The following is an 18855-nucleotide window of genomic DNA, read 5'->3' on the forward strand; positions in this document are numbered from 1 at the left end:
TGATGCTTAATAACTGCTGTGCAACCTCTGCCCGTCCTAGGCATGAATGTGTACAAGGAAATGCCTCTTGTTTTAGTCAGATGGACATTTAAAACAAACACAAGGAAACCAAAAAGTAACAATCAAACACACAAAAAAAACAGTCACATGCAAGGACATAATTAACCTCCAAAATATACTATGTATCACTGAGTTGGGCTCATTCCTAATATGTTATTGCTAGGACATTGGTAATTTCTAAATGTATCTGTCGCAAAAGTGTGTTAACCAGCAAATTCGGTAGTCACATAATAAACAGATATTGTTGGGTCCCTTCTAGATGCATAACTGAGAAATATTGGGGTTAGATTAAAATTTATGTAATTCATATGATCTTGGAGTTGGGAGTAATTTTAGAACTAATCTAGTCAGCCAAAGGCTTTTGATATTTGTTGTTTTACATACTCGTTTATGCTCTTCCATCCCCATCAAGGTGGAGATGAGGCTTTGAGAATACCTGGAGACCTTGTTTTTTGTTTGTTTGTTTGTTTGTATTCGTTTTTCTAATATGGTGAGTTTTTTTCCTGATAGTGAAAATAATATGGTTTTATTAGAATGGTTAAAAAAAATTATAAGGAAGAAAATAAAAATCATCCAAAATAATAGGTTTCTGATACACTAACTCAACTTTATAATGTATTTCTTTTTTTATCTTTATTTCTACATGTTCTCTTCATTTTGCAGGATTAACTTTATACTTGATAAATTATGTACTCCTTTATGTTTCACTTAACATCATAGAATGAGCATTTCCTCTGTCATTAAACATACTTTGAGGAAACAAATGGCTGCTAAATGTTCTAAAGTATGGATAATGGCCACAATTCACTGTTACAATTCACATATTAAAAAAAAAAAATATTAGTAGACTTTATTTTTTAGAGCACTCTGGGATTTATAGAAAAGTTGAGCAGATAATACACAGAATTCTCATATTAATATCTTACATTTGTATGATATATTTGTTATAATTGATGAACCAATATTGATATAGTTAACAAAAGGCTATAGTTTATTTAGATGTCCTTAGTTTTTATCTAATGTCCTTTTTATGTTCTAATATCCAGGATACTACATTATATTTAGTTGTCATGTCTCTATAGGCTCTTTGTGACTGTAACAATTTCCCATACTTTCCTTGTCTTTGATGATGTCAGTTTTGAGGATTACTGGTCAGATATATTGTAGGATGTCCCTCTATTGGAATTTGTCAGATGTTTCTCTTTTGATTAAGCTAGGTTGTTTCCTTTTGGGGGAGAAAGGCACACTGTGGCTCTTGTTAATATGGAGTACCATTTTTATCGCATCATATCAAGGGTACTCCATCTATATGATTTTTGACTGTTGATGTTAACCTCGATCGCTGAAAAAGTATGTAGTAGGTTTCTCTGCTGTAAAGTTACTCCCCCACTTTTCAGACTGTGCTGTTAGGAAGGAAGTCAGTATGGCCAACTCATGTTTAAGGTGTGGGTATTTATTCTTCCCCTTCTTTAGTGTGGATATCTACCTAATTTTTTTGAAATTCTTCTGCATGGGAGAATTATCTCTTCTCCCCAGTTTATTAATTTATTTAATTATCGTTGATCACTGGAAGATCTTTCAGATGACTTCTGGGTCACTTGGAAATATGGACTTCATTGTGGGTTTTTGTTTGTTTTAGCACTTTCTTGCTTTCTACCACTACAGGATGCTACAGACTCAGATATTTCCTGCCCTAGTGCTAGTATCAGTCATTTCTCCGGGAAGCCCTGGCTCCCTTTATTGGCGAATAGGATGTCATTTCTTTTAGAACCTCTCAGCTGAAAGAGCAAAAAACTGTACATATACAGTTGTATATGTGTGAGTATGTAGGTATATATATATGTGTGTGTATATATATATATGTATACACACCCATAATGACCCTATGTGTGTATGTGTATATACATATATATATTCAACTCGATGGCAGTGGGTGGGTGTATATATATATATACATGTAGGGTTGTTATGAGTTGGAATCAACTCAACGGGAACGGGTTTGGTTTTTTTATTTTTATGTATAACCAGAACAAAAACCAAATTCCTTCCTATCAAGTCAGTCCTGACTCATAGTGACTCTATAGACAGAGTAGAACTGCCCCATAGGGTATCCAGGGAGTAGCTGGTAGATTTGAACTGCTGACATTTTGGTTGGTGGCTGAGCTCTTAACCACTGCACCAATGTTTAAGCACTCATTTGCTAATCAAAAGGTCAGTTGGTTGAACCCACAAATGGCTCCGTGGGAAAAAGATGCGGCAATCTCTTTCCGTAAAGATCTGTAGCTTTGGAAACCCTGTGGGGCAGTTCTGTTCTGTCCTGTAGTGTTGCTATGAGTCGGAATTGACTAGAAGGCAACAGATTTATTTTTGTTTTGTTTTGGGTATATAGTTAAGATCTACAGCTGCTAATCAAAAGGTCAGCAGTTTGAATCCACCAGCTGCTCCTTGGAAACGCTATGGGCCAGTTTTACCCTGTCCTATAGGGTCTTTATGAGTCAGAATCCACTCGAAAGCAATGGGTTTTTGTTGTTGCTCTTGTTATGTACACCACTAACCCATGTATATAAACCAAAAAAACCCAAACCAGTTGTCATTCAGTAAACTACAACTCATGGTGACCCCATGTGTGTCAGAGAACCATGCTCCATAGGATTTTCAATGACTAAATTTTCAGAAGTATATCACAATGCCTTTGTTCCCAGGTGCCTCTGGGTGGGTTTGAATGGCCAACCTTTTGGTTAGCAGCCAAATGCTTAACTGTTTGCACCATCCAGGGACTCCACCTCATGAATATACACATTTCTATAAATATATCTATGTGTAACCATCTGTATCTATATTAAGTTAAACATGAGTTCTTATGGATGTCTCCAACTAGAATCGTTTACCACATGGATCATTCTATTCTCTTCTTGCTTATGTCTAAATTCTCAAGCCAACATTGAGAAACCTGACTGCCACCATCCTCCATCCATTTACCTAATTGTTCAGTTATAATTTACATGTATAGCCATGTCAGAATTATTAACCCATCTCCCATGGGAAGCAACTTTGTCTAAGTAGATGAATAACTGGATAAACTGCTTATTTGCAGTTCCTATTGCCTAGTCTTACAGATTTCATTAATTTCCATAGTTACTTAGATCAACACCTTTTCCCCACCCCCTTCAGTGAGGTTGTCCCACACGTTTGTAAGATAGATTCTTTTGTCACAATCTGCATTCTTTCCTGGGAAACTCTGACCAAGTCCTAAATGATTTTTTTTTTTTTTTTTTATGTATAAAGGTTCGCTCTTAGTGTTGGAAACCCTGGTGGTGTAGTGGTTAAGTGCTATGGCTGCTAACCAAAAGGTATGCAGTTCAAATCCACCAGGTACTCCTTGGAAAGTCTATGGGGCAGTTCTACTTTGTCCTATTATAGGGCCTCTGTGAGTCAGAATCAACTTGATGGCAACTACTTTTTTTTTTTTTTTTGGTAGTGTTGTGCAGTTCTATGGATTTAAACAAAGGAATATCATGTATTCATCATTATAGTATCATACAGACTAGTTTCACCACCCTAAAAATCCCCTATGTTTCACCTATTAATTCCTTTTCTCGAACCCCTGAGCACCGGGCAACCACTGATCGTTTTACTGTCTCTACGGTTTTGCTGGAACCTTGGTGGTGCAGTGGTTAAGAGCTACAGCTGCTAACCAAAAGGTAGATAGTCCGAATCTACCAGCTATGCCTTGGAAACCCTGCGGGGCAGTTCTACTCTGTCCTATAGGGTGACTATGAGTTGGAATCAATTTGACAGCAACTGTTTTTTTTTTTAATAGTTTTACCAGGTGATGCAGTGGTTAAAAGCACTTGACTGCTAACTGAACTGTTGGTGGTTTGAACTCACCAGTTGCTCTGGGAGAAAGATGTGGCTGTCTGCTTCTGTAAAGATTTACGGCCTTGGAAACCCTATGGGGCAGTTCCACTCTGTCCTGTAGGGTCACTATGAGTTGGAATGTACTGGACTACAACAAGTATTTGTGTAGTTTTACCTTTTTTAGAATGTCATGTAATTGGAATCATACAGTATGTAGCCTTTTTAAACTGGCTTCTTTTTTTTTTTTTTTCTACAATTAACAGTATACATTTAAGGTCCCCCTTTTCTTGGCTTGATAGCTTATTTCATTTTTTTGCTGAAGAATATTCCATTGTATGGATGTACCACAGTACTTAACCATTCACCTGTTGAAGGACCTCTTGGTTGCTTCTAGTTTTTGGTCATTATAAATAAAACTTTTATAAACATTAGTATGCACGTTTTTGTGTATACATATTTTCACTAAATTGAGTAAATACCTAGGAGTGTGATTGCTGGAACATGTGATAAGATTATATTTAGCTTTACAAGAAACTGCAAACCGTCTTACAAAATGGCTACACCGTTTTGAATTTCCTTCAGCAAGGAATGAGAGTCCCTTTTGCTTCATATCCCTGTCAGCATTTGGTATTGTCAGTTTTTTTTTTTTTTTTTTAACCATTCAAAGAGATGTGTAGAAGCATTTCTTGTTGTAATATTCAATTTCCTATTTTTTAATGACAAATGATATTGAACGTTTTTCACGTGCCTATTTGCCATCTGTATCTTCTTTGGTGAGGTGTCTATACATATCTTTTGCCCATTTTTTAAACTGGATTGTTTGTTGTTTCGTTGTTGAGTTTTAAGTGTTGTTTTTATACTTTGGATACAAGTCCTTTATCAGGTACTTGGTTTGCAAATATTTTCTCCCAATCTGTGGCTTGTCTATTCATTCTCCTAACAGTGCCTTTTGTAGTAAAGAAGTTTTAATTTTAATAAATCCCAAATTACCAATTTTTTCTTGCACAGATCATGCTTTTGGTGTTGTATCTAAAAACTCATTGCAGACATATCAGTCTATTATGTCATCCTCTAGAAGTTTTATACCTTTAGATTTTACATTTAGGTGTATAATCCATTTTTAGTTACTTTTTGTGAAAGGTGTAAGATCTTTGTTTAAATTAATTTTTTTTTTTGTTTGCATATGGATGTCCTATTTTCTAGAACCTTATTTTGAAAAGACTATATTTTCTTCATAGAATTGCCTTTGCTCCATTGTGAAAGATCAGTTCACTATATATTTGTTTGGGTCTATTTCTGTGGGCTTTTTATTCTGTTCAATTATTCTACGTGTCTATTATTCTTTTAGCAATACCATTTTGTCTTGATTACTATAGCTTTATAGTAAGTCTGAAAATTGGGTAGCGTCAGTTCTCCAACTTTGTTATTTGGATTAGGATTGTGTTGAATCTATTGATAAAGTTTGGAAGAATTGACATCTTAACAATATTGAATCTTAATATTCATGTATATGGAATAGCTGATAGCTGTCCATTTATTTGGGTCTTTGATTTTGCATCAGAGTTTTGTAGTTTTCTGCATCCAAATCATGTGCATATTTTGTTAGATTTTCACCTAAGCATTTTATTTATTTATTTTTGGTGCTAATCTAAGTGGTATTGTGTTTTTAAATTAAAATTGCAATTGTTTATTGCTGATACATAAGGTAGTATTTGACTTTAGTATACTAACTTTGTACCCGTCACCTTGCTATACTCGCTTATTAGTTTGAGGCATTTTGTTTGTTTGTTAGCTCTCTGTGATTTTCTACATACATTTTTCATGTTACTTTCCAACAAAGACTTTTATTTTTTTAACTTATCTACATATCTTTATTTCTTTTTGTCCCTTATTGTATTAGCTAGGACTTTCAATATAATGTTTTATTTAAAATAGTGAGAGAGGCTATCCTTGCCTTGTTCCCAGTGTTAAGGGGAAAGCATGTAGTTTCTCACCATTGGGTATAATTTTTTTTGTAAATGTTCTTTTAAATTTGTACCTAGTTTGCTGATAATTTTTCTTACGAATTAGTGTTGCATTTAGTCAAATGCATTCTCTGCATCAATTGATATGTTCATATGATTTTTCTTCTTTAGCTTTTTGATGTGATTGAATATATTAATTGATTTTGGAATGTCGAACCAGACTTCCATATACTGGGAATAAATCCAACTTCATTGTGTTGTATAATTACTTTTATGCATTGTTGGATTTGATTTGCTAATATTTTGTTGAGGATCTTTGCAATTACGTCCATGAGAAATTCTGGTCTGTAGTTTTCCTTTTATGTGATGTCTTTATCAAGTTTTGGTATTAGGGAAATTTTGGTCTGATAGAATGAGTTAGGACATGTTCCTTCACACATTTCTTTTTAAATTTTGACCAAGACAGTTTCTGAGCCAAGGGATATGGTTTAGAAAGGCCCAGCTTATGGGGATATGTATTGTATTCTAAGGTATTTTTACAGGTTTGTCTTTAGATGATGTCTTCCATGTAAACTTGGTTGATGACCTTGGTATTCCCCCAGTGTATCACGCTGGCTTGCAAATGGATGCACAGACTCTTAATTTGCGAGTAAATGCCAGACTGAAGTGTAGTGAATAATTCCTGACAGGAAGGAGAGCAGGAGACATGCCCTCCCCACCCCCAATTTGCTTAGCAGAAGACTTTAAAAGGTATTAGGAACCTGGAGAAAAGTGTGATATCTAGTCGAAGCTACACTGACTGAACAATAGAGTTGTAACATCCATAGCAGGGAGGGTTGACAAAAGAGACGTCACCATTGCATGAAGACATTAGACTGTTTTCATTAATGTATTTTCCGCCAACAAATATATTAAAAGGTCAGCTGAGGAGTGACTTGCCAATGAGTAATATAAAGACACTGAGAAATTAATGAGACAGAGAGTCTGTATGGAAGAACAGAATATTAACTGCCCAAGGCAAGCATCTAAAAGCCTTATATTGAAATTTTTTTTTTCTTTTTGAGTACAGAACCATTAAGTTGTGTTTTTGTTTACATACACAAGATGCCCAGCTATGTGTTTTGACTATACAGAAATGTAAATAGACTGAGTTTTAATGGTAGAGAAATTTGCCATGACAAGAATATTTATTTAATAAATGTAATAACTGAGAAGGTGCATTAAAGAATACTTTATATATTTGAATAAAGTGATGATGTTAATCACCAACAAAAATAAATATAAGGTGATAGCAAAGCTTAAAATTATACCATAGAAAAGCAATAGAATAGTGAAAAATTTTTTTTGATTTTTTTTTTTAAAAGACTGCAAGGAGAGAAAAATGGAAAAATAACTCTAGGCAGATGTGTAAAAGTCTTAACACTAAGTTGAAAGTTACATTGGCTTTAAACACTCCATTAATCAAAGGGTATGATTGAACCTGAGAATGGACACTAAAACCTTACCTCATCCCAGCATCAGGACAATGACATTGTGTAAAGTACAAACAAATGACCTATAGCTTTGTGATGAGAGCAGCAGAGAAGGCATGAGGGGAGCAAAGAGAGGACGAATGGAACAGAATGTTAAACTCACAAATATATGCCACAGAAAAATCTTTTCTTCCCTCAAGCTAGTTTTTTCTATTGTTTTTCAAAGGCCATTAAAATGAACAGCAGGTTGTGATGAAAATTTCATTAAGCCCCAGCTCAGTCATTATGAGGGTGCCATATTCATGCCTTTGCTTCCTCTCATTGAGGGGGAAAAGCAAATTTCAATAGAGAGTCCGTATTATTTCCATCCTTACCCCTGCCAACAGCAAACTAGCAGAAATTCAGAAGTTAGAAGAGAATGGTGTGTCATACAAAGGAGGCCACTGAGGTGAAATGGTTAGAAAGAAAATTAGATTTGCATTTGGGTAAAAGAAAAGACTGCTCCCTTTTATTCTAGCTAGCTATTTCTAGCTAGTCTTTTCAAATGATTAATTAAAATATTTTAAAAAGTTATAAACAATAGAAAAACATATTGATGTATTTTTTATTTGAATCTTTGTTCCTCCATTAGAATTTCTGCATTGCACAAATGGGTCTGTCATTTCACAAACAGGTCTGATGTTAAAGATTCTTACGTATCCAGTGTTGCTTTGACATGGAATACTGAAGTTCTAAATAAATTCAAGCTTCAAAATATCTGGCCTATGTAGTATAGTTACATTATCTTTGGTAATAACTATGCTGTATTACTTGGTCTTTTACTATTAGACTTAGCAGTTAATAATGACGATGAGTTTTAATACACAGCATGTGACATATAATTTCCATATGAAGACATCGAGAAAAGAGTGATGTGTAGGGCAAAAGAGTTAGCTTATATTAAGTGTACATCAGGTGTTAACTATGGTATTAACTAATTTATAATTTAAATTTTACGTAAATCTTATAAGCAGGGATCTATGCGTAGCAATGCCAACTTCAAGAAGTGCCATTCATATGAACTATACCCTGACTTTTATTGTCTCCATTTTCAGAAGAGTAAATTGATGGCTAAGCATGTCATTATTTAAACCTAGGTCAGCTTTACCCTAGTATCCATGCCCTTAACCACCAGTTATACTATTTCTTCCAATTAGGAATTTTGCCAGTAATAGGTTAATGTTACCCTTTAGCACATATGTGCTTAATTTCTTTGAAACATTAAGTAATAAAATAATATTCAAATTTTTTTCTACTGAAGTAAGTCACTGATGCCTCAGTGGCAACCATAGCTCTAGATTTTTTTTTTTTTTTTTTTTTTAATGAAGATCAGCTTAGTTGAAACTGTCTCCCCAAGTACTGTGAGATGAGAGAAAAGAACTTGTTCTAGGGCTCCAAAGTGTACCTTAAAAAACTTGTTTCAGAAAAATCTCTGGAGGCAAAATTGCACTGGAATAATAGAAATTCAGAATTGAAATGAAATGTAGACACATTTTAGGTCTCCATCCACATTTTAGAGAGAGGGATCCCGAGAGATACAGATGTGTCTGAGATCACCCAGGAGGTAGATGGTAAAGCCATGAGTCCACAGCCTATGGTCTGGGCTCCTTCTTCCTTGTTCAGTTACATCGTGCATCCTTTACTGTCTCTTTCCTGATCTTCTTTTAGAAATGGTATCAACACCTTAGTTTTGAACAGTATTTCACTGATCACTACATTAGAACAAGCCTAAGGCAACCAAATCTCTTCAGTTAGGCAAAATAAAGACAGGGTAGATAGGTATCCAGATTAAGTCCTGTGTTCTTTAGTTCCAGATAGCCAGAGTTGGCCTATAATTACAGGTCAGAATTGTATTTTAGGGATCAGATTCAGACCTTAACTTGATTTTCATTCAAATGTTAGGCTCAGTAACAGTGTAGGTGAAATAGCTTTTACTTTGATGAAAATTTAAGATATCCTATTGAGAATAGAATCCTATATAGAAAATTATTATAGACTTCTTTTAACCTTTACGTATTAATGTCTATGTAGTTAATCTTTAGCATGTCTTTGAAATGGCCGTTTCCGTTTATAGGGACATTTAAGTTTCTTCCTCCTAGAAATACAACAAACAAAACCCACCTTTTCTTGACTCTCATTCCTTTTGTCTGCAGTTCTATTTATCTTCTCCACAAGTCTAATATGTTAGAAAGAGTATCCTACATTTACTGCTTTGTCACTTTTCAGAACCTTTTTTTGCTATTATTTTTCTGCATTTTAATTGTCTGTTTATTTGTCAGTTTTTCCTCCTGTGTTAAACTCCTCAAGAGTGATCGAAGTGCACATACTAAATAATCAAAATGTTTGTTTAAATAGTGTTCACACTGCTTCAGGGTTATCCCATTACTGTCTTGGGGAAAGAGATGAGACCTTAATATATATATGACTTTTCTGCCAGATATTATGTTAATTGTCTCATTTACGTCTCACAAGCTCTGAGGTCGGTATTATTGTTCATTTAAAAGTGAAAAAACAGGCTTAGTAACCTACTCATGTTTTTATTTTATAGAGGTACTTGGATTAGAATAAATGCAGTATCCTTTACAAAACCCCTTGGCAATAAATACAAAACCAAAAAGCCAAACTGATTACCTTTGAGTCAATTCAAACTCATGGCAACCCCATGTGTTACAGATCAGAACCACCCCATAGGATTTTCTTGGCTGTAATCTTTACGAAAGCAGATTACTAGAACTTTCTACCACAGCAACACTTGGGAGGGGTTTTCAAGCTGTGAACCTTTCACTTAGTAGTCAAGTGCAAAGCTTTTGCTCTACCAAGGGGCTCTCGTTGAATACATGACCCTATATAATCTGACTGCCCCCTTTTTTTCTGACTTCACTTTCTACCACTCTCCAAGGTACACTTTCTCTTGCTATCTTAAAAACTGCATGCTGTTCTCTCAGCACTCTTATTTGTGCTGCCTCTGTGCCTGTTTATGCTGTTTCCTCTGTCTTAAACGCTTTTTCCTATCTTACCTACCCAATTAATTTTTATTCATCTTTCAAGACTCAAGACTTCTGGACTCCCTTGTCAGAATTTGGCATGGCTCACCCTGCCAACACTAACTGATCTTGTCCATCTATATAGTTCTTAACACATTATCATCACTGCATATTTACCTTTTGTCTTCCACAATAGTATGTAAATATCTTAATAAAAAGCTCTTAGTTTAATTGTCTGTGCATCTCAAATGCTTAAGAATGGGCCTGGTGCATAATGGGTGATTGTCCCAACTGTGGATGACAGTCAGTCCTCCAATTAACATCCTGTAGCCTCTGCTAACATTCCTGTAAATATCAGTTAGGTACCATTTCCATTTTTCACTTGTTTTTGAGTTGATCCCTCAATAATTTTCCAGAATTCAGGGGCATAACTGCTCCCCTAATAGTATTTCAATATAATGGAGACCACCACTCTTTTCTAGGTGTTTAGAGGTGGCATGGGAGAGAGAGTCCTTATTTCTCACGGTAGGCACAGGATGAGACAGCTTATTGTTGGATCCTCCTTCCTGTAACACTCCTTCCACCCACATACAAATACAGTTCATCATAGGGGCTGTGGTGAAGAGTAACTGGATCCTTTCAACACCTTTACTCTTCCCTCCCGTCTTCCAGCCACTCTCACATGTTCTCTCAAGGGTAGAGTTTCCAAACTCAGGATTCATGAGTTCCTTCAGGAGGTATATAAATCCTAAAAATTATATGCAGAATGGTGAAAATAGATGTATTTGTGCATTTTTTGAGACAGTCCATAGCTTTTATCCAACTTTTAAATGAACCCATGATGCAAGATTGTGAATCGGTCATGTTTGGGTTTTAGTCCTGATGCTACCACTGATTATCATGTGATTGTGGTTTAACATTTATATAGTTCCCAATCTCTAATTTTGAGGCAAAAATTTATAAATATGAAAAAGTATTTGAGAAAGTAATTTTGTCTGTATTGGTTCTTAAATTTCTATAGCTTTTGGAAGAAATGCAATTTTTAATTTTAAATAAGATTTCCTTGTATAAAATAAGCATCTACCTTATAATTTACATCGTAAGAAAAAAAATACCTTTACTTGCCACACATTTATTTTACCATACATTTAATGTACCTTAAAATTTGTGTTAATGTAATGAGTATCTGCCCTCAACTGGCAATGCTGGCTGACCTACTCTCATCAGAATGTTGTTGAAGGGAACAAATGAGGTCATGCATATGAAAGTACTCTGTAAATTATAATCAGCTTGGAATTGTACCAGTTATTGTCACTATCACATATTGGCTGGTTAGAAAAACTGTTACTTTTGGCACACCTGAAGCATTATGTAGTTTCCAGTGCTCCTTTCCCAGGATGCTTTATGTACTGAAAATTCTCATTCCGACCTTCGAAAATATGGAAATTTGGAATATATAGTTGACAACAAAAACTACAACACACTCAATAGTCATAAGAATCCTGGGACAGGGAGTGGTTTTGATGTTTACCTATATAATTTACCCAAATAAATAGGTGTTTAGCCACAACATTTCATTTTCCTACCTGAGCAATTACTTTTCAAAGAAAAAGAACATTTCTCTACATTGATACAGATGAAATCACAAGTTGTCATCAACATTTTTTTGTACACACACATGCGTGTGTGTGTGTTTGTGTGTGTTCAAGTTCCCCTCCATATCCCACACATGCTGGCTGTTTAGCATCTGTATCTGTCCCTGTATGCCTTCCTTCTTAGAGCGGACATCCACACTTCAAAAAGTATTTTGCCGGAATGAGTGTGGTCCTTGGGTGTGAGAAACGGCGTTTAATTGTGGAGTTTTAAGTTTCTGCTGAAACTAGAATTTATAATTATTGTTACAACTGAAATTTGACTTTCTGAATTTGAGAAAATCTTTGCTCATGATTTTATATTGCAGAACCCCAAAGGCACATAACCTCTTACCACAGTCACCCAGTGTTACTTTTCATGCAATAGTTCATGTTTTGTGTATAGACTTCACGGAAAGACTCAATACTCCTCTTATGAGAACTAATGGAAATAATGCAGTGTTTTTGCAAAAGCCATAAGTATATTGTGACAGAAGTCAAGCCTTCACCCTTAAAGCCATTTACAGACCATGATGTTCGTTTACATCTAAAATCATTCGGTGAAGGAGACCCTGCGGTTTTCTTTTCTCTCTCTGTCTCTGAGTCTTTGTCTCTGCAGCAGACGCAATGGGAAAAACTGTTCTCTTAGGTGGAAAACTTAAATGGGTATCACTTTGGTGCTGTTCAGTGCAACATAAATTCTTGATGTCAGTACCAAAGAAATCGCTTTGCTCTACCACTTATACCATTTGCAGGATTGGGTTGCACAATTTTTATGCCCGATTATGAAACAGAAAGTTATGTCTGCAGTATTGTCCATAAATTATCCTTTCTTAAAACACTTATGGATATTATTGTGTAATGCATCTTTTTGATATTTGTATCTGTCACATATATTGAAAATTATTCATGTTAGTTGGATGCAGTTTCTGTGATTCTTGTGAGTTTTCTCCAGAAATAATTATGTTAGTGTTCTATTAATTTTTTACTGCAAATATGTTGACATATAGGCCCATTATATCCTCTAAATTGATATAAAGCAATTTTTTTTTCTTGTCTTAAGTTTTATTTTAGGGCTCCTGAAGTAGGTATTGGAGTCCTGGTGGCTCAGTGATTAAGAGCTCAGCTGCTAACCAAAAGGTCAGCAGTTGGAATCTATCAGCCGCCCCTTCGGCAGTTCTACTGTGTCCTATAAGATCGCTATAAGTTGAATCGACTTGACGGCAACGGGTTTGGTTTAAAGTAGTTATTATAAGCAATATGTTTTCATCTGTGGTATGCTTCAGCGTTACGTGCAATTTCTTCTGTGGAAAAAATAGGCCCCTGGTGCATGGTATTTGGCCTGTGAGCATCCCTACAGGCATTGTATGTTTGATGTTTGAGTTTATGTAATAAATGACGATGCCCGTTCTTATCATAATTTAAATGTCTGTTGTTGAGCAGCCTTTTAGAATTTAAATTGAACCATATGACATTAACAGACAAGTTGAAATAGAAACTCAGAATTGCCTCCTAATTTTTCCAACTTTTAAATTGCTATTTTTTATAGGGAAATTATAGAGATTGGCTTTCTCCTAAATTCAAGATCCCAAAGCAGTACATTAATTGGGCAGAGAAGGGGGCACTCTGAATTTCAGTCTAGTTTTAAAATCACATTTGATGAGATGGGGAAAAATAAAAAGTGAACAGATCAGGGGAAAAACCTAAAGATACTTTAATTGGCAGAGGTTTGAGTTGCTTTTGTTTGGTTATTCACTGTCCTTTTGACAAAGTACATGTGGAAGAGGCTTTGTAAGTGCTGTTCCACTGAAGGACAAACAAGGGTACTTTCAATTGAGCCCTTTTAAGTTTTGTTCCTCACACGCCCGCTGCTGTTCGGGGCTACTCCTAATGTATTGTGGTTATGTGTTCGTCTATGCAGTCTGTCACTGGCAAATGTCTCTCTTCTTGTAGAGCAAGCTAGAGTCTAACCTCCAGGCACCCTTTTCAAAGGCACCACTGTTTGGAAATCAACACTCATAAAACGATGATAAAGAAAAAAAGTTTATTTTTTAAAGGACAAGAAGACACCCTCAAGTGCTGTAGAGCCTATTTCTTCAGGAATAAGTGTTTTAACTTTCACACAGAGTTAGCTGAGTTTGAAGCCGTGCCATTTTTCAAAGCTAACGTGAAACTTGTTCACTGTCTTCTTCCAAGTGGTTCTATTGTTGCGGTTTAGTCTTGATATTGGTGATTTCATTAAGTGTTATGGAAATTAATTTATATTTTCTTGAAAGACCTTCCGGCTTAGATTATAAAGGCTGAGGGATTGGCTTTGAGGATTTTCTTTTTATTACTGGTGGACTCCTAAGCAGTGATCTTTTCTGTATGAGCAACCAGTTTGGTCAAGAAAGCTTCTGTTTTCCTTATTAACTAGAACTTGCACTTTTGCTAATAAAGTTTAACAATACTTAATTTTATGTCCTCAATATTCATCCTTCTGTGATTCATCAAGCTAACATTCTTTTTTAGTTGGCTGTTTGTCTCTTATGGCGACATTGGTGGTTCAGTGGGAGAGTCCTTGCCTTCCATGTGGGACGCCAGGGTTTGATTCCTGACCAATGCACCTCGTGCACAACCACCACCCCTCTGTTAGTGGAGGCTTGGGTTTTAATATGCTAAACAGGTTTCAGCAGAACTTCCAGGCTAAAATGTACTAGGAAGAAAGGCCTGGTGACCTGCTTCCAAAAATCAGCCAATGAAAACCCTATGGGCCACAGCAGTCCAGTCTGCAGCCAGTCATGGGGCTGGCCCAGGACCAGGCAGTATTTTGTTCTATTGTGTATGGAGTCACCATGAGTTAAGAGCCAACTCAATGGCAGCTAGCAACAAGAGCAACATTTGTCTCTTAACGTTAGAAGAGTTCTATTTGACTCCTGATCAAAAATGAGTTTGCCTACTAACAGTACTGTATTAATCATTCCAAAAGTCTCTTTACCCAAATATTTGTAATATTTTCTAAACCTTTCAGGTAAATGGGGTGCCCCCCGATTTTCTTGACCTTGTTCCAGACTTTCGGTTTCAGTAGATGGGTCACATGAGAAGACCATCGACCCAGGCCGTACATTTACAAATAAACGTAAAAGGAATGTGCCAACTGTTCTGATTGCCTATGTGCCACAGCTTTTGGGAATATCATCTATTCAAGAGTGAAGAGCCAGCCACCTGTTCCTGAGGCCTCTTGTCCCTCCCATTAAAGGTTTGGGCCCTTGCTGAATAGTAACACTTTAATCTGGGCAGCATACATAGCGTTTTTCTGAAACTGATTTGTCAGACTAGCTGGAGGATTTCGCGTGTTTGAGCCCGTGTGTGCTTTTCACTCAGTTACCCTCAAGGCACTTGTCATGACCGTGCATATTAAAATTAATCAGACCTCCTAGGCCTGTGTGGCTGTGTGTTTAACATGAAGAAGTGGATATCAAGCATTTGCCCTAATTAAATAGGCCTGTTTAGTTTTGTTCTAGTGGATGCTTGGTCTTTTTTTTTTAATAGGAGTTGTTTAGGGGGAAGGCACGGATAGCACTAGAGTCAGTGGAGAGCTCACTCAGAGTTTCCTTTGCCACCTGCTCCCAGAGTTCTGAGACCTCAAGTACGCCCATGTGCCTTTCTTAACTACCCTTAAAGTTGAGGACAAATATGGCCAAGATTGTGAGAGAGAAATGAGGCTAGGGCAAAACAGAATGAGCATATGAGCTGGACATTTTGGATTGATTAAAATAGTCCATCTTACATATTGATAAACTTTGGAGACCAGATTGTGCTCTGTGCTCTTGTTTTTGAATGAGGAACTTCAGAGACTTAGGGGAAGACCTTGTTTGCAATTCAGAATGAGTGCCCTTTTGCTTTATGCCTCAATTTGAAAGTCAACTTTTATTTATCTATCTTTTCAATGTATTGTTTCCTAGGTCATCTACGGAGCCCTGGTGGTGCAGTGGTTAAGTGTTTGGCTGCTAACCAAAATGTCGGCAGTTCCAATCCACTAGCTGCTCCTTGGAAACCCTATGAGGCAGTTCTCCTGTGTCCTACAGGGACGCTATGGGTTGGAATTGGCTCGATGGCAACGGGTTTGGTTTTTTGTTTTGGTCATCTACATGTCATAGAGAAATCATTTATAATGCTATAACTGTATATAAGTGCACTTCTACTGTGATAGCTTTTGGACTTAGCCTACTTTTTTTTATGTTAGACATTCCCCATAGCTCTTGGGAAGACTGTCAAGGTACACTTAAAAAAACAAACTTTTATTAGGTATAAGCTCAAAGCACTGAAAATGTCTTAAGCTGACATACTGAAGTAGCTTTCTTGTTTGTCTATTTAATGTCATAAATGAGTTAAAGACCAACACACTGACTAATCCAATTGCTTTTTTGGATTTTAATCCCAATTCATGTGTATTATTTAATTTTTTGAGTATTTTAGAAAATAGAAATAGGAAAATTTATTCAGAATATTTTCATTTGATTTGAATTATATACAGAGAGAGTAAAGCATGGGGTTTTACTTGGAAACAGTTGAAAAAGTTAAGTAATGAAAACCTCTTAATTGTTAAACTAGTTTAGTAAATTTTCAATAACCACAGCAAGTTATCTGATGAGAGATTACCCTGGCAGGAAAAAAAAAACAAACCAAACCCATTGCCATTGAGTCGATTCCAACTCATAGTGACCCTATAGGGTAGAGTGGAACTGCCCCCATAGGGTTTCCAAGGAGTAGCCAGTGAATTTAAACTGCCAATCTTTTGGTTAGCAACTGAGCCCTTAACCACAGTGCCACCAGGACTCCGATACAGCCCTAAAGTTGATTTGTTCTTCTCCAAATTGAGAAAGCTATAGAATTCCAAACTGTTGTTTTGCATTTTTTTTTTTCCTCTCCCTCCCATTGTATCTAGTAGGTAAAAGAATCCATCCATTAACCTATATGGTCTCTTTTTTATGTGGGTGTACACTTGTAGAAAACTGTATCAGCAGTGCCAGGCAACTGTCTGTTACCTGACGGCATCATAGAAACCGGACCTCTGTTCACTTAGGTTGCTCCTGGTTATTTATTAACACAATGCAGACTGTTCAGTGTGGGTGTATATGAAATAGAAAGAAAAATAAAGGCCCTGAACAAGTAAATACATCTTTCATCATTTCTTTTGTTTGGTGTGTTTACTGTGTGCTATTCTTGGTCAATAGAAGTTGTTTGGCAGTTCTGCAAAAGGGTGAGGAACCTTTTCTTGAACTTTATCCTTTTGTCTCTGTAGAGAAAAGTTTTCTATTTGCCATTCTCTTCTTTTTTCATGGCAACATGTCTATATAGATGTTTTTTCAAGATTGTTATTGCTATTAATATGACAAATTCAGGTGATTATGAAACATGACAGACAGTTTTATCTACTTTGAAGTGGACAGGTGAGAGACTAGAAATTGAAGGTAGCTTTTATATGTAAACTTCTTTTTTATTAGAAGTAGAAAACAAGATGTTATACAAATCACCTTTTTTACCTTCTTATAAGAAACACACTGTTTTTTTCTCAGGCCACTCTGTAAGCTTCACTGACATCTTGAGCCTTGATTTAATTCGTATTTAAGTTCTCTCCTCCCCACACATTAATATAATATAAACGTAGAGCTCATTGCATGGTGTAATTACTGAAAAGATGAGTAGCTGGGAACGCTCTCAGTAATAAAGCATGTCTGTTTATTATAACAGGACAGTGCTCCTGTGCTGGTATTTAGTATGTTAATAGATAAGAATTGATTTGCTGCTTCAAGATGAATTAAATCTCTGTTGCTTAAAAAAAAAAAAAAAAACCCACTGCCATTGAGTCAATTCCAGCTCATAGCGACCCTATAGGACAGAGCAGAACTGCCCCATACGGTTTCCAAGGAGCACCTGGTGGATTCAAACCGCTGACCTTTTGGTTAGCAGCCGTAGCTCTTAACCACTATGCTGCCAGGGTTTCCCACTGTTACTTAGGCCTTTCTTTTCTGAGAAGTTATGCTTTGTTTATAGAAATTTGCCTGAAAGGTTTATACACCACAGTGTGACATTTGTTGAGTGGAAGACTTGGGAGCACCATTTAAACGAGCAAAATGCACCTTCCACCCTTCAGAGTTTCGCTTTGTTTCTGTACTTTTTTTTTAATCTAAATTATTTTGCTTCAGTTCTTACTCCAGTACTCTAATATTTTTCATCAGTGTCAAGATACCATGCCTAAGTGAATAAAAGCCTGTAAATGGGGATGTTGCAATGTTGAAAGTGGTGAAATATAAACAGGAGAGATCAGTCTTCAACCTTTACAGATTTTCAAATTTCAGGGAGAAAAAAAAAATCCAATATCAGAGTAAATGAGATGGGAACTAGATGTGCTTGCTCACGTTTCACCTCCTCAGTGCATAGCTATTCTTGTTCTGCACGATCATAGGACAACAACGATGTCACTTTATTTGGTCTTTTTTTCCAGTCAGCTCATGGAAATCACCAGGAATGAAGCACCACAACTAAAGATAAATTGAACTTGTATATTTTTTTAGCATGTCATTTTCACTTAAAGAATAGTGTAATCAGGGGTCAGTGAAGGATATTAAGTCAAAAGGCATAGTAAATCTTGGAGTCCTTATTTCTAGTTGGCGTATTTCTTCCTTTGTTCTGTAAATAAAAATTATTTGAACATTCAAAAATATATTACATTTACATAGAGAGGTATACACTATGCCTACTGAAGTGGACATTCTAAATTCCAAGCAATGTGAACCTTCCGAAATATTGCTCATTTATTGCTTTAGAAGACTTAGAATTAAGGACATAATAAACGTATCATTAT

General features: G+C 36.1%; 1 protein-coding gene across 9 annotated transcripts in view; it reads left to right on the top strand.

Moving 5' to 3' along the window:
* SOX5 (SRY-box transcription factor 5) overlaps window positions 1-18855 on the top strand; it is a 1149712-nt gene that overhangs the window by 812488 nt on the left and 318369 nt on the right. The window lies entirely within an intron of this gene.

Source organism: Loxodonta africana, chromosome 4, assembly GCF_030014295.1.
Source record: "Loxodonta africana isolate mLoxAfr1 chromosome 4, mLoxAfr1.hap2, whole genome shotgun sequence".
NCBI classification, from domain to species: Eukaryota; Metazoa; Chordata; class Mammalia; order Proboscidea; family Elephantidae; genus Loxodonta; species Loxodonta africana.